This window comes from Balaenoptera ricei, chromosome 11, assembly GCF_028023285.1.
Source record: "Balaenoptera ricei isolate mBalRic1 chromosome 11, mBalRic1.hap2, whole genome shotgun sequence".
Lineage (NCBI taxonomy): Eukaryota > Metazoa > Chordata > Mammalia > Artiodactyla > Balaenopteridae > Balaenoptera > Balaenoptera ricei.
The window spans coordinates 24,054,432-24,069,329 of NC_082649.1; the positions used below are offsets into that span (position 1 = coordinate 24,054,432).

The 14,898-nt window shown below is 48.3% G+C and overlaps 1 pseudogene; it reads right to left on the reverse strand.

The window, feature by feature from the left end:
• Window positions 1-12,540: 12,540 nt before the first annotated feature.
• Window positions 12,541-14,462, reverse strand: LOC132374362 (vacuolar ATPase assembly integral membrane protein VMA21-like; annotated as a pseudogene).
• Window positions 14,463-14,898: the final 436 nt, after the last annotated feature.

Genomic DNA, 14,898 nt, shown 5'->3' on the forward strand with positions numbered 1-14,898 from the left:
CTAGCCTTGACCTCTGGCCCCGCCCCCTGGATGGGTGGGGGAGGGGACGGTGGGGGTGGGAGAAACTGAGGCGGAGGGTGTTTGCCGGCTGCTGGCGGTGGTGTCTGGGAGCCGAAAGCCAGGCAGCTCCAGCGGGCGCCTCTCCAGGCCCCAGATCCCGAGGCTCTAGGTGCAGGTCCCCCATGCGGGCCTTCACTCCCAACTCCCAACAGGCCACCCGGCCCTCCCGACGCTCCGCACACACCAGAGCTGCCTGGAATCTCTTGCACACCTCCTGCCGGTTCTTCAGGAGCCCGGCTGCTGGACCCCTCTCCAGACACCCTGGCACCGTCCCCTCACCCGAACCCAGCCACCCTCTCGGCTCCTCAAACATTAATTGTTTATGTGTCAAGTCCTGATGGGGCTACCCCTCAATTCCTTAACAGTCCCCCTCCCCGTTGCCCTCCTGCACCCCCAATCCAGGAACCTAGTTGTTCCCATTTAGACTACTGGCCAGATTCAGTTACCCCAAAGCTGCGATGCCCAGCAACCATCTGCCCAGCCTGCTAAGTTCCACCCCATCACCAGGGGCAGACTGCCAGACAGGCTTCCATTCCATCCCCGGCTTTCCCGGCTTCAGAGCCCCCTCACCTACCAGAGTCAGGGATGGAACCCCTACTTTCCCTTCTAGGGGCCAGGCTCTGGGCTGACTGGTCCTGAGTCTCCCAATCTTTGTCCAGACAGAAGAATCGGACGCCCCCCTCATGGGTCCCCCACTGTGGGTCACGCACATCAAGTTCCTTGCCCCCCTCTTCAGAGACCCACATTATCTAGTCCGTAGTTGACTGTTCTCCCTCCCCCACCTCCCAACCCAGGCCTCCGGCCCTAGGCCCTGGGTGGGGAAAGCCCAGGAGGGAGGGGGGAAGAAAAAAATATCTGACTTCAGGTTCAAAGAGGCTTGGGAGGGACGGGGGGAAGGGGGCCGGACAATGGCCTTGGCTGGACAATCCTGGTCCCCAGAGGGGGCAACTCTAACCCTAAACAAGTGCTCAACCCTTGAATGGGCCTGGATGGCTCCCCTGGGGACAGCTTCCTGCCCCCCAACCCCCCAGCCCCGATCCCCTCACACGGAATCCCCCTCAGAGCAGCTAAAAGAGCTCCAGCAATAACCCCCCCATCCCCTCAAAGACTGAGCCTCAGACAGGGACCCCCACTGGGACCTAGGTCTCCTGTCCCCCTCTAGAGGACTCAGGCGTCCAGCCTCATCATCTACCCCTCCCCCAGCCCCCCCAGGCCTTTGTGTAGGGGGGCTGGTGAAAAGATGAGGAGGGGGTGGAGAGCGACTTGGGGGGGTGTGCAGGAAGCCTGCCCTAAGCTCTCCCACAGGGTCTATTTTTCTGGGCCTGTCCTGAGGGCTCACACTGCAGGCATAGTGCTTGATTCTGTTTGCAAGAGAATAGCTTTCAGACTGCCTCTCTGCTTGGGATGAGGTTTGTCTGTCTGCTCCCCAAACTTGCCCTAAATGAAGGCCCCGAGGTGAATTGGGGGGCCTCCGGAAAGGCTGTAGACCAGAGCTCCCTACAGCTTGGAAGGCCAGAATCCTGAGCCTGGGACATGGACCTCTGCCGACTTAGACATCTCTTCATCTCAGCCCCGTCTGAGGTTGTTTGCTCAGCATCTACCTTCTGAGGGGCTTGGGGGTCCTGCTGGGGGTCCTCTTGACTGGCCAGCCATCTTCAACTTGGTGGTATCTGGGAGTCCTTTGAGCCTGTTTTTTTTGTTTTTGTTTTTTTTCTCCTCTGAATCTATATCACACAGCCCCTGCTCCAGCCCATCTCTAAGTACTTTTTGGGCAACTAATTGTATGCATGCATTTCAATACTTCCCATAGGTCTGCTGGAAGATCTACAGGGCAGCGAAACTGGAGCTGTATTCACCACTAAACCACTAACTGCCCAAAAGGCAGATAGATTAAGGGGCCTGGTGGGGGTGGAGAGGTGTGCTTTGGACCAGGAGGGGCCCCTCCCCAGCCATCTCCCCAACCCCCAGGACAGAGCCATCACAGCCCCTTTGTCATGCATCTATCTGCTGTCTGCCAAGAAGACGGCCTCCCGGAGGAGGGGGAGGGGCAGACCTGAGAAATCTCCTACAGCAGTGCTTCTTGGCTCGCCGCCCTCTAGGCTCCCAGAAACCCCTTCCCCCATGTGGTCCAGAGAGCCCCTGTACCCCTGTCTTCCCAGCGGCCCCTAAAACACCTTCCTCTTCTCCCCCCACTCAACAACACCCTCTGTTTTTTAGATTACAATCAATAGTTGCTCTAGGTGGTATGTTTCTGGCCTTAGCAAGAGTCCCATTCCAGAGGGAGAGACAGAGGAGGCGAGGGTGCCTGGCTGCCTGCCTGGCTTGTAGCCAGAGATCTGAGCCAGATCAGTCAGGTGCTTGCCTGGAGCCTGACCCAGAACCTTAATGGAAAGTTAAGTTTGTCTGCAGTCCTAGCCAGCCCCTGCCCAGGCCAGCTCTGTGCAGGCCCAGAGGAGACTGGAAGCGGGGTTGAGTCATCAGACCTGGCTCCTCCACTCTCCTGGGTCTTAGGGAGTCACTAAACAACTTCAAGTCCCCGAAACCAATTTAGGACTGGGCTCACAAACTCTCCGCATACACCTTTATTATAGTGCAATGTCAAGGTCCTACACAAAGACAAACGCAAGTATCTGGTTGTAGAGCATGACCCAAGGAGGGCAGATGAGGGCCACCACTCCCTGCCAGGTGTGGCTGGCCTGGCTTGGTTGCTAAGAGGTGCAATGGTGGCCTTGCTGCTATCGGCCCAGCCATCCCCTCGCTGTTCTGTTGGGAAAACCAGCTGAAATGGCTCATGGGGACCAACGGAGACTTGCTCTAGACCAGGGTGGCAAACCCCTTATTTTGACTTCTGGCTTCTGTCAATCTGAAGGCAGAAGAAAGGGAAAGAATGGAAGGCTGAGGAGAGAAGGGTTCAGGCTTTGCCCACTTTGGGAGAATATCTCCCTTAATCTCAATTTACACATTTTCCACTGCTCACCGTAAACCACCCCCCTTCTTCTCAACAACTGACCCTATGATCTCTCCTGCGAGGTCTGCAAACTGAAATCTTCTTTTCCCAAATCCAGGTACTGTTACCTCAAATCTAGGGGTCAGCTCTCTGCTTGTAGTCTGTAGGGAGATAGAGAAGTGAAAGCAAGAGGGAGGGGAAGCCAGGAGAAGAGGTCAGGAATAAACCAAGGGTCTGCAGACCAGGGTCCTGGGCCCTGGCTCTGACACCCCAGTGGATGGCGCCTCACTTTCTGTGCCTTGGTTTCCTCATCTAATAAAGAGGAATTGGACCAAATGAGCCCTAAATTTCCTTCCAGCTCAGACATAAAAGTGCTGCCCCTCTCCCGTACACCCTCCTCTCTATCCTCACCACTTAGTTGTCATGGGACTAGCAATCTCTCTCCGCACGCCTGTGAAGAAAAACTGGGGTTGGAGGGGTGGGAGAGGAGGGACTCAGTGAGATGCTGACACAGGCTTTCCCGCCCCGCACCCCCATCTCCCAGCAGCCTTCCTGGGAAATCTAGCAGAGTTTCCCCTCGAGTTTGATCAAGATTTGTTTGATGAGTTTGGGAGGCCAGTTTTGATTTGGTTTTGGTGTTTGGGAACTTATAAGAAACATACTTCAGGAAGTAAAACTTTGTGTGTGTGTGTGTGTCTGTGTGTGTGGACAAAGGCTAGAGAGGAAACGGAAATCCTAACCTACTCCTTCTTCTTTTCATATTTTTCATATTCCCTCCTCAGTTGCTTTTCTCTAAATCGCTGCTCTTGGACCTCAGCCTCCCAGAGAGAGGGAAACCAGATGATCCTTAAGGTCGCTTCCAGCTCTAAAATTCTTTAAAAAAAAAAAAAGAAAAGAAAAGAAAAGAAAAAGAAAGCAAAACCTGTCGGGACTTCCCTGGTCGTCCAGTGGGTAAGACTCTGCGCTCCCAATGCAGGGGGCCTGGGTTCAAGCCCTGGTCGGGGAACTAGATCCCACGTGCATGCAGCAACTAAAAAAAGAAAAAGAAAGACAGTTCTAAAATTCTGAGCATACCTGCTGCCCTGCCCTTCTGCCACTTCTTCCAGAGGAAGGTGCCTACAGCTCCCACAGTGACCACTCCAGAGGCCAGGAGCCCAAAGAAGATCCAGACAGGGGTGGGTGTGTGTTGCTTAGAACCAAGAGGCTCTGAAAGATGTGGGCATGTGAGGCACTGACAGACCAGCCTGGCTCCCCCACCCTTTCCCTGGGCTACCCTGGCTGCTCATCTGAGGTCCTGCAGAGACCCAGCATCGGACTGGGATGCCACCAGACAGGAAACCTCTGCTGTGTCAAAGGGCATCTCAGTGGACTGCTGGCTCTAAGCAGTCCCATCCCACTGGGATCAGATGGCTTGAGGTCCCAAAGACCCAGGGTTCAGGGACAGCTGGACACCAGAGGACAGAAACCACGGGCCCTGCATGTTGGGATGGGCTCTCTTCTAGGGGGCTTTGTAGAGAGGCACACGCACTGAGGGGGCCAGTGGGACAGGGAGGAGTGGTGGCAAAGGAGACCTAGAGACTCCTAGACCAGGGGGGACTTGCCACCTCTGGTCTTGCCACACTGCCATGCACCCTCCACAACAGGGCCTGGGCTGCCACCCAGGCACCATTCACACCACATTCCATGGTGACTGTCGGTCACGCCCCGCCCTGAGTACCCTGGGGTGCTAAGCCCTGGGCCAGAACTTGAACACCAAGTAGAGAATGGATTGAGCAAATATGTGTGAGAGAAGGCAAGCCCAGTGGCTAGGCTGGTCAGCAATAGAACTGTGCTCATGAAGGACAAAGATAATGCACGGACTTCCCTGGTGGTCCAGTGGTTAAGACTCCGCACTTCAAATGCAGGGGACACAGGTTCGATCCCTGGTCCGGGAAGATCCCACATGCCACGTGGTGTGGCCAAACAAACAAAAAACCGTGCTCACGAAGGACACATTTAATGCAATAGAGGTCTGCTCCCTCATCCCTCCCCGCCATGCCCTCGGCCCCTTCACCTTCCCCACTGCTCAGTCCCCACCTATCATTCCTATCATAGGCTGAAGGCTGGGGCCCCACCCCAGCTTCCAGGTATTTCCTGAAATGGTAGAGGCAGCTCTTGGTCAAGAAGGATTACTCTTTTCACTTCTCTCCATCTGTAGTTCTGTTTTTTTCTAGCTTGCTTTTGCTGGAATTGAAAGACTCAAGTGTACTGAGAAGGGAGTCCTGGCCATCAGAGTTGTATTGCCAGTGTCCCCAGGTGCTCTGATTCCCAAGCAAGTCGTGTGACTCTGAAATGCCAAAGTCCCAGAACTCCAAAGGAGAACAAAACATTAGTTTTCTCTACCTCCACTCCCACCACTTTCCAAAATGCCTGGAATTCCCTTCCTCGGCTGATAAACCCTCACTCATTCTCCAAGACATATCTTCCCGGTCATGCACATCCCCACCAAAGTCATGCTGCACCCCACCCTTCATGCCCTGCAGCAAGTGGCTCCCTCCTTTGCTCCCATCATGCCCTGCTCATGCCACAGTCATGGTACTGACCACACTGAGCCCTCCTGAAGTCAGGGACCCATGCCCTGTGCCCAGCATCATGGGGTTTTGTTTGTTTGTTTGTTTGTTTTTGGCCGCACCTTGCCCTTGCAGGACTTCCCTGACCAGGGATAGAACCCGCGCAGTGGAAGCGCAGAGTCTTAACCGCTGGACCACCAGGGAAGCCTCATCAAGCTTTTTTAATTGAAGTATAGTTCACATACAGTATTATATTACTTTCAAGTGTACTACATGGTGATTTGACATTTGCATACATTATGAAATGATCATCACGAAAAGTAGTATCCATCTGTCTCCAAAAGCGTTACTACTGGGGACTTCCCTGGTGGTCCAGTGGGTAAGACTCTGCGCTCCCAGTGCAGGGGGCCCAGGTTCGATCCCTGGTCGGGGAACTAGATCCTGCATGCATGACATAACTAAGAGTTCACATGCCACAACTAAGAAGTCCACATGCCACAGCTATGAATGAGCCCGCATGCCGCAACGAAGATCCCCCGTGCCGTAACTAAGACCCAGCACAGCCTAAATAAATAAATAAATAAATATTTTTTTAAAAGTGTTACTACCATATTATTAACCATATTAACCGTATGCCTTACACAGCAACATGTTTAAATCCCAGATCCAAATGCCACTACTAGATATATTGTCCATAGCAAATGTAACTGAACCTCTCTAAGCCTCAATTTCCTCATCTGGGAATTGGAGATAACAATAGTGATCAAATAATATAATGCATGCCAGTGTTAATGTCATACCTGCCAATAAGAAATCAAGAAATTCAAGAACTAGTAGCTGCTGTTTATTTTTTAATATTTATTTATTTATTTGGCCATGCTGGGTCTTAGTTGTGGCACACAGGATATTCGATCTTCATTGTGGCATGCAGGATATTTGATCTTCATTGTGGCATGCAGATCTTTTTAGTTGCGGCATGCAGGGTCTTTTACTTGTGGCATGTGGGATCTAGTTCCCTGATGAGGGATCGAACCTGAGCCCCCTGCATTGGGAGCTCCGAGTCTTAGCCATTGGACCACCAGGGAAGTCCCAGTAGCTGCTATTGTAATGTTTATTATTGGTAAAGCACCATGAACAGCATTTACTAGACCCTCAGATATTTGCTAGATGAAAAAAAAAAAAAAAATGATGTAGGTTAGAAATATACTTCTCTTGGGACCCTGACCAGGTCTCCAGGGTTCCTATAACTACTGGTGGAGATGGGGAGATGGCTATGTCAGAAAGGCCATTTATTTCCCAGACTCTGGATTTGAAAAAGTTGGATACAATTTTTTTTTTTTTCACCTGAAGGGAAGGCCTGGGGTTCTTGAGACCATGGAGAACTCTCTAGCCCTGTTCCCTGACTGGAGAAAGGTAGGAGTCTTATACTTAAGTCCTACCCTTTCCAATACCCAATACTCAATATCCAATCCTTTGGGCACCATCAGGTACACACTAGGGTCTGGAGTCAGGGATGAAACCCCCCAGGAGGAGGAGGCAGCATCAGTGAAGGGTGCTGTATCCAGAGTGCTCAGCAGGGTGCCTGGCTTCGAGTTTAATAAATATTAGTTTAACAATAATGAATGAACAACTCCATATCTTTAGGGCTGCTTTGAGCTCTCCCCTTCACTCCCCATCACCTTGGCTCTGATTCTTCTGCTCCACGATGCTTCTTAGTTGATGACAAGGTACTGGGCTTTGGCCTTCATTTTGAGAATCAGCTTTTCCCAAACCCCTAGGTCCCTGGCTTCAGACGAGGATGCCTGGACCTCTGCCCACCTGCCCTCCTTGCAGCACCATTAGAAAGACTGGTCATCCAAGAGCTTGAGAATTCATAAAGGGCTTGCTCAGGGCTGGGCTGGGAAAGAGTGATGAAGCTGAAGTGCAGAGAATAGGTTGCTGAGGGGAAAAGAAATGGTGGGAATGGGTTATCTTTAGTGGGCACTTTTTTAGGAGATGATTCCACAAGTATCCTGTAAGAAGGTGAGGAGATAGGACTATCATTAGGACAGCAAAAGAGTGAGTAAGGGGCATGGGGAGTGAACAATGGGGAGGGAAACTTACTGCCCTGCAGGATCTCATCCAGGCTCCTAGTTTTAGATAGTAATGACTCCACTGTCCAAATCCTTGCACTTCACATCAGTGTACCCAACCACCTACTGGCCATCTTGACAGAATGTCCTACATCACCTTAAATTCAACATATCTAAACTAAGGATATCCTCTTAGCCCCCACCAGGGAACAATCTGGCCCTCATCCTACATTCCTGGTAGGTGGCATCACCATCCGACCTATCTGCTTGCTTAAGTCAGAACTGGGTTGTAGTGTGGGAAATTAACCTAGGTCACAGTGGCCTCCTGGTACAGTACCATGAAGCTATCCAGAGGTCGTGGAACAAAAAGGCTCACAGACCAAACTAAGATGCTTGAACCACGTGGTTTATTAAATAAAGGTAAAACACACCGTGAGGAGCAAGGGAAAGCGATGAGGGGAGGTTAACACATTTAAGATCAGGTTCAAATTGGGTGGAAGGCTCTTGCAGCCTGAATTCTGGGTTATGCATACTGATAGCCTCAGATGTCTCATATGTTTTAGGGCTCATGAGTATTTAGTGCCTACTTTGGTCCTTCCCTCCCTCCCTCCCTTCCTTCCTTTCTTTTTCTTTTTTCTTCTTCTTTTTTCTTTTTTTTTAATTAATTTATTTAATTTATTTATTTTTGGCTGCGTTGGGCCCTCGTTGCTGGGTGCAGGCTTTCTCCAGTTGCCGGGAGCGGGGGCTACTCTTCGTTGCTGGGTGCAGGCTTCTCATCTTGGTGGCTTCTCTTGTTGCAGAGCCCGGGCTCTAGGTGCGCAGGCTTCAGTAGTTGTGGCTCGCGGGCTCTAGAGTGCAGGCTCAGTAGTGTGGTGCATGGGCTTAGTTGCTCTGCGGCATGTGGGATCTTCCCGGACCAGGGCTCGAACCTGTGTCCCCTGCATTGGCAGGTGGATTCTTAACCACCGCGCCACCAGGGAAACCCTCTTTTTCTTTCTTTTTTTGGCCCCATGGCATGTGGGATCTTAGTTCCCCAGCGATTGAACCCACGGTCCCTGCACTGGAAGCATAGAGTCTTCACCACTAGACCTCCAGGGAAGTCCCCCTCCCTCTCTTTCTACCTCAGTTCACACAAATACGTGTTCTATTGATACATACTTATCGACATCTAACGTGTCTCACAGATTCCCAGTGTGCTTACCTTTATAAAGTCCATCTGTCCCATTTGTCTTCTTGTCTTCTATAGCAGAACTGGCTATTCCCAAACAATAGGCAGGTGTGCTTTACATGGGCGCTTATACTGGATTGCTGCCTGCCTCAACACCTTCCAGTTTCAAACCATTACCAAGCTCTGCCCATTTTTAACTTCCCATTTCTCAAATCTGGACATTCCTCTTTATCCTCATCAAACCAACCCATAGCATTGCTTGCTTGGTTTATAGCCAGAGTCTTTCCAATTGGACTCCTTCCCTCCCATCTTAACCATTTAAAATCCATCCTCCTTGATATAATCAGGGTAATCAATCTGGAAATATGTGTCTGACTGCATAGCTCTCTGCTGCTCCTTCAAGGATTCCCTTTCGTTTTCAGGATGACTTCCAAGCTCCTTAGCAGACTAAACAAGGCCCCTCAAAGGCGTACTTCACCCTCATCTCCCACCACTCCCTGCCTTCACTCTACGCTCTTGGACCAGGAATGTTTGAGCATCTCTACTCCTGCTGTTGTTCCATGTCCCAGTGTCTTCCTGAGACTGTTCACTCTCAAGGGAAGACTCGCCACCCCTTCTGCTCCATACACCAGTGGCATTAAAGCCTTACCCTGGCCTCAAACCGTCTGCCACTCTACTGCACCCCTTTATTTCAGAGATGACCTCTGACTCTTACTCAGAGAATGGTGGGCTAATCCACAATGCGCACACACACCCTGCACACTCATCTGTGGGCTGTACTGCCCTAACGGGGCCATCCTTTTTCTTCCTCAAGTTTCTTCCTTGGCCTCCCTTTGACCCCCTGGTTATTCCCTTCTATCTAGCAGGGGAATAGAGAGGTAGGGGGTTTGAGGACAGTGCTCCTCAAGCTTGACAGAGCCTAAGAATCACCTGGGTTTTTTGTTTCCCAGGCCTTTCCTCTCTAGAGCCTGACTCAGGAGGTTTGGGTGGGACCCAATAATCTATTTTTAACAAGCACCTCATTGGTGAGTCTTATGAGATATAATGCCTTGGTTTTAAGTCTCTGAGCTTTACTTTTCTCATGTATAAAATGAGGAAATAGTGCCTGTCTTAGAGGACTAGAGGTAATACCTCTCCCCCTAAAAAAAAAAAAGAAAACCGGTAGGTATTTTAAAACACATTGCTAGTCAGACATAACTCCTGTTATCATTGGCTCCTTTTCCAGAAATTTCTCCCTTTAGACTCACTCCTTCTCTTCCCAAAATAGGCTCCGAGAATAAATTGTCCTTCTCTACTCCTTAGCCCCTCACTTTTTTCCTCTAATTTTTTTTTTTATTGAAGTATAGTTGACTTATAATATTATATTAGTTTCAGGTGTACAACATAGTTATTCAATATTTTTATAGACTATATTCCATTTAAAGTTGTTATAAAATATTGGCTATATTCCCTGTGCTGTACAGTACATCCTTATATCTTACATTTTTTTAGCCCTTGCCGCATGGTACCTGGGATCTTAGTTCCCCCACCAGGGATCGAACTTCTGCCCCCTGCATAGGGAGCATGGAGTCTTAACCACTGGACCACCAGGGAAGTCCCTATATTATTTATTTTATACCTAGTAGTTTGTACCTCTTAATCCCCTGCCCCGATCTTGCCCCTCCCTCTACTCCTCTCCCCACTGGTAACCACTAGTTTGTTCTCTGTATCTATGAGTCTCTTTCTGTTTTCTGTTGTTATAGTCATTCATTTGTTTTATTTTTCAGATTCCACATATAACTAAAAACATACAGTATTTGTCTTTCTTTGTCTGGTTTATTTCATTAAACATAGTACCCTCCAGGTCCATCCATGTTGTTGCAAATGGAAAAATTTCATTCTTTTTATGGCTGAATAATATTCCATTGTAGATATACATCACATCTTCTTTATCCATTCATCTGTTGATGGATACTTAGATTACCTCCGTATCTTGGTTATTATAAATAATGCTGCTATGAACATTGGGGCACATGTATCTTTTCAAATTAGTGTTTTTGTTTTCTTCAGATATATACCCAGGAGTGGAATTGCTGGATCATATGGTTGTTCTATTTTTAGTTTCTTTAGGAACCTCTACACTGTTTTCCACAGTAGCTGTACCAATTTACATTCCTACCAACGGTGCATGAGGGTTACCTTTTCTCCACATCCTCACCAATAAAATTTATTGTTTGTTGTCTTATTGATGATAGCCATTCTGACAGTGTGAGGTGATACCTCATTGTGGTTTTGTTTGCATTTCCCTGATGATTAATGACATTGAGCATGTTCTCATGTGCCTGTTAGACATCTGTATGTCTTCTTTGGAAAAATGACAATTCGTGTCTTCTGTCCATTTTTAAAATCAGGATGTTTGGTTTTTTGGATATTGAGTTATATGAGCTGTTTATATTTTTTGGATATCAACTCCTTATGAGACATATCATTTGCAAATATCTTCTCCCATCCAAGACGTTGTCTTTTTGTTTTGTTGATAATTTTCTTCACTGTGCAAAAGCTTTTAAGTTTGATTACATCTCATTTGTTTAGTTCTGCTTTTGTTTCCCTTGCCTAAGGAGACAGATCCAAAAGAATATTGCTAAGACTTATGTCAAAGTGTGTACTGCCTATATTTTCTCCTAGAAGATTTATGGTTTCCAGTCTTACATTTAGGTCTTTAATCCATTTTAAGTTTATTTTTGTATAAAGTGTGAGAAAATATTCTAATTTCATTCCTTTACATGTAGCTGTCCAGTTGTCCCAACGTCACTTACTGGAGAGACTGTCTTTTCCCCACTGTATACTTTTGCCTCCTTCGTCATAGATTAATTAACCGTATATGCATGGGTTTATTTCAGGACTCTCTGTTCTGTTCCATTGATCTATATGTCTGTTTCTGTGCCAGTACCAAACTGTTTTGATAACTGTAGCTTTGTAGTATAGTCTGAAGTTAGGGACCATGGTACCTCTGGCTTTGTTCTTTTTTCTCAATATTGTTTTGGCTATTTGGGGTCTTTTGCAGTTCCATACAAATTTTAGGATTATTTGTTCCAGTTCTGTGAAAAATATCATGGATATTTTCATAGAGATTGCATTAAATCTGTAGATTGCTTCGGATCATTTGGACATTTTAACAATATTAATTCTTCCAATCTATGAACACAGAATATCTTTCCATTTACTTGTATTGTCTTCAATTTCGTTCATTAATGTCTTAGAGTTTTCAGAGTATAAGTCTTTCACCTCCTTGGTTAAGTTTATTCCTAATTATTTTATTCTTTTTGATGCAATTGTAAACGGGATTGTTTTCTTGCTTTCTCTTTCTGAGAGTTCGTTCCCACTCACGTTTAATTAACAAAATATTTTACTTGATTGCTTTTTTCTGGTAATAAAGTAACATCAACTATCTCAGAATAACACCACAAAGAAAGCGAAAGGCCCTCCAACACCTTTCCTCCCAACATAACCACTGTCATCAGCTTGGTGAATGCTCTAAAAGGTTACTTTTCATGAAATCGCTTTTTTAAACAAAAAATTAGAGTCTACTCTTATGTAACTTCTTTATTTTCTTTTTTTTTCCCAGCCAGTTTCTTTATTTTTCTTTTTTCTTTTTTTGATTTTAACATGTTCTTGCAACTTTACTGAAATCGTGAATATCCCAGAGTCATTTACCATTTTAAAAAATCAATTTAATGCTATCAAAAGGTGATGTTCACATTAATCCTATTTGTCTTCACGCCACCGCCATGAGCCTTCATTCCAGGCGCCATAAACAAAGAGGGCCAGCACCACGTGGGCGGCAACCACTGCAACAATAACAGCATAAAAATAGCTGTCCCTATTGGACATCCCAAAGGCACCTTCAAAAACATATTTATCGTGAAATATAACCCAGCAGGTACAGTGATCTTTAAAGCTGCGAAGAACAGGAGCATCTCCAGAGTGAATGCTAATGAACTCTCATTTCTGAAGCCGGGTGGCTGCAGCGCGTTCAGTGACGCTTTATCAAGGCGCTCCGTGCCCGCAGCAGGTGCTCAGAAGAGGGCTGGTCTCAGTGGCTGTGCTCAGTCGGCTTGGACGACAGGTCAGTTCAGGCGGGCTGCACTGGAAGTGCCTGCGAGCTCAGACTGACCGGCCTACTATCCACTTCCTAATTGCAAAATCCACCAACACTTTTCAGCCCTTATCTGATGTGGTCTCTCAGCCACCTGTGACTCTGGATGTCACTTCCTCCTGTCACTCTCCTGTTTGGGAGCTGACTCCTCTCCCCTGCCTCCCAGACTGGCTCCAGTACCCCAGCCGTGACTATTGGGTTTTCTGAGTCACTTCCTCAAGCCCTACCCTCTGCTCATTCTCCAGGTGTTGCCTGGAAACACCCACTCACCTCTGGACTTCTCTCATTACCCTCCTAGCTCCCATCGTCCATCCTCCACACAGCTGCTTTTTCAACACAAGTCTGATCATTTTACTGCCCTGCCTGAGATTCCTTCAATGAGACCTTCCCCAATGCCTTCAAAAATAGTCCATTTCTCCACCTGGCTCCTGTGAGAAACGAACCTGACCAGTATTTGGAATCAGAAAAATCTGGATTGACGTTTCTCACTCAACAACATACCAGCAGTGTAAATTTAGGGAAGCTGTGTAACTTCTAAGTCTCTCTCTCTCTCATCAGTAACACAGGAAAGCAAGACTAAGGAATATGGCTGAGAGTCAAGAGTTTAATGTTAGTAAATACCCAGAATGCAAGGGCAGAGAGGAGGGCTCTAAAAACCGATATGCTCTGATTCAGCCTATGCTTTCCTACCCTCAGACAGATTTTCAGATCTCCCTGTGATTCCCAGAAGCCCACTCTAGCTGCCCAGTTGCCTGGAGTGCCCTTTTCCCTCTCTGGTTTGTCTGCCCAAGACCCTGCCTATCTTCCAACATTATTGAATTTCAGCCACTTCCTCTCAAGCCTTTCTGCACCTCTGAATGTAGAATTCACATCCTCCTTTGGGAAGTCCCTGACCCTACACATTCTGCTGTGATAGCATCTTTAATATTTTATTGCACTAATCTGCTCACTCAATCGTTTTTTTTTTTCTTTTTTCTTAAACCAAACTGACACCCTTTAAGATGAGATTTTATTCATCTTTTCATCCCTCGCACCAAGCACAAAATAGTTCATCAGTAGTGGGGGGTTGCCAACACCAATTCGATATAAAACTCGTTTCCCCCTCTGCTCAGTTCCTACCATCATGTAGGACTAAGTGTAGGGATTAAGTTTCAGACTGAAGTGTGGTGGGAGAGGATTTGGGGTAATGTTACTTATGGCCTTATCTTCTCTCAGCTTTGGCAACCTTGTCTCCCCAGACCTCTGTTGCTGGGCTGCAGGAGGCGCTCACAAAGGGCTTCACAGAGGTTTGGGGGAGGGTGTGCTTGGGGTGAAGCGGAGAGGGTGGACACAACTGAGTGGCCCCAGAACTCAGCGCCCCCGTGAGGCACGGTCAGGCCTTGGGGCGGTGCGGGCGGGGCACCTGGCCTTGGTTTTCCGGGGGGGGGGGGCAAGCCTCTCGCTGCAGGGCTGGGGATGGGGCATGGAGGGGGTATGTGCTGCAGCACAGCAGCAGCACCAGCAGGAACCGGCCAGGGCCCGGCTCGCTCATCTAGCCCCGAGGCAGGGCGAGCCCCACTGCCCACCCGGCTCCCCGTGGCGAATCCCAGGGAGGCTCCCACGGGGCCATAGCTGCTTGAGAGACGGGACTTTTCCTTTTCCTTGAATCCCTTTGGATTAAATCTAGTCAGAGCCAGGCTTCTGCCCTACCCTGATGGACAGAGGTGCTTTGGTTCATCCTGACTGGATTAATGAATTTAAATTGTTCTTCCAGGGCTTCCCTGGTGGCGCAGTGGTTAAGCATCCGCCTGCCAATGCAGGGGACACGGGTTCCAGCCCTGGTCCGGGAAGATCCCACATGCCGCGGAGCAACTAAGCCTGTGCACCACAACTACTGAGTCCGTGTGACACAACTACTGAAGCCTGCGTGCCTGGAGCCTGTGCTCCGCAATGAGAAGCCCTCGGCAACTAGAGAAAGCCCGCGCACA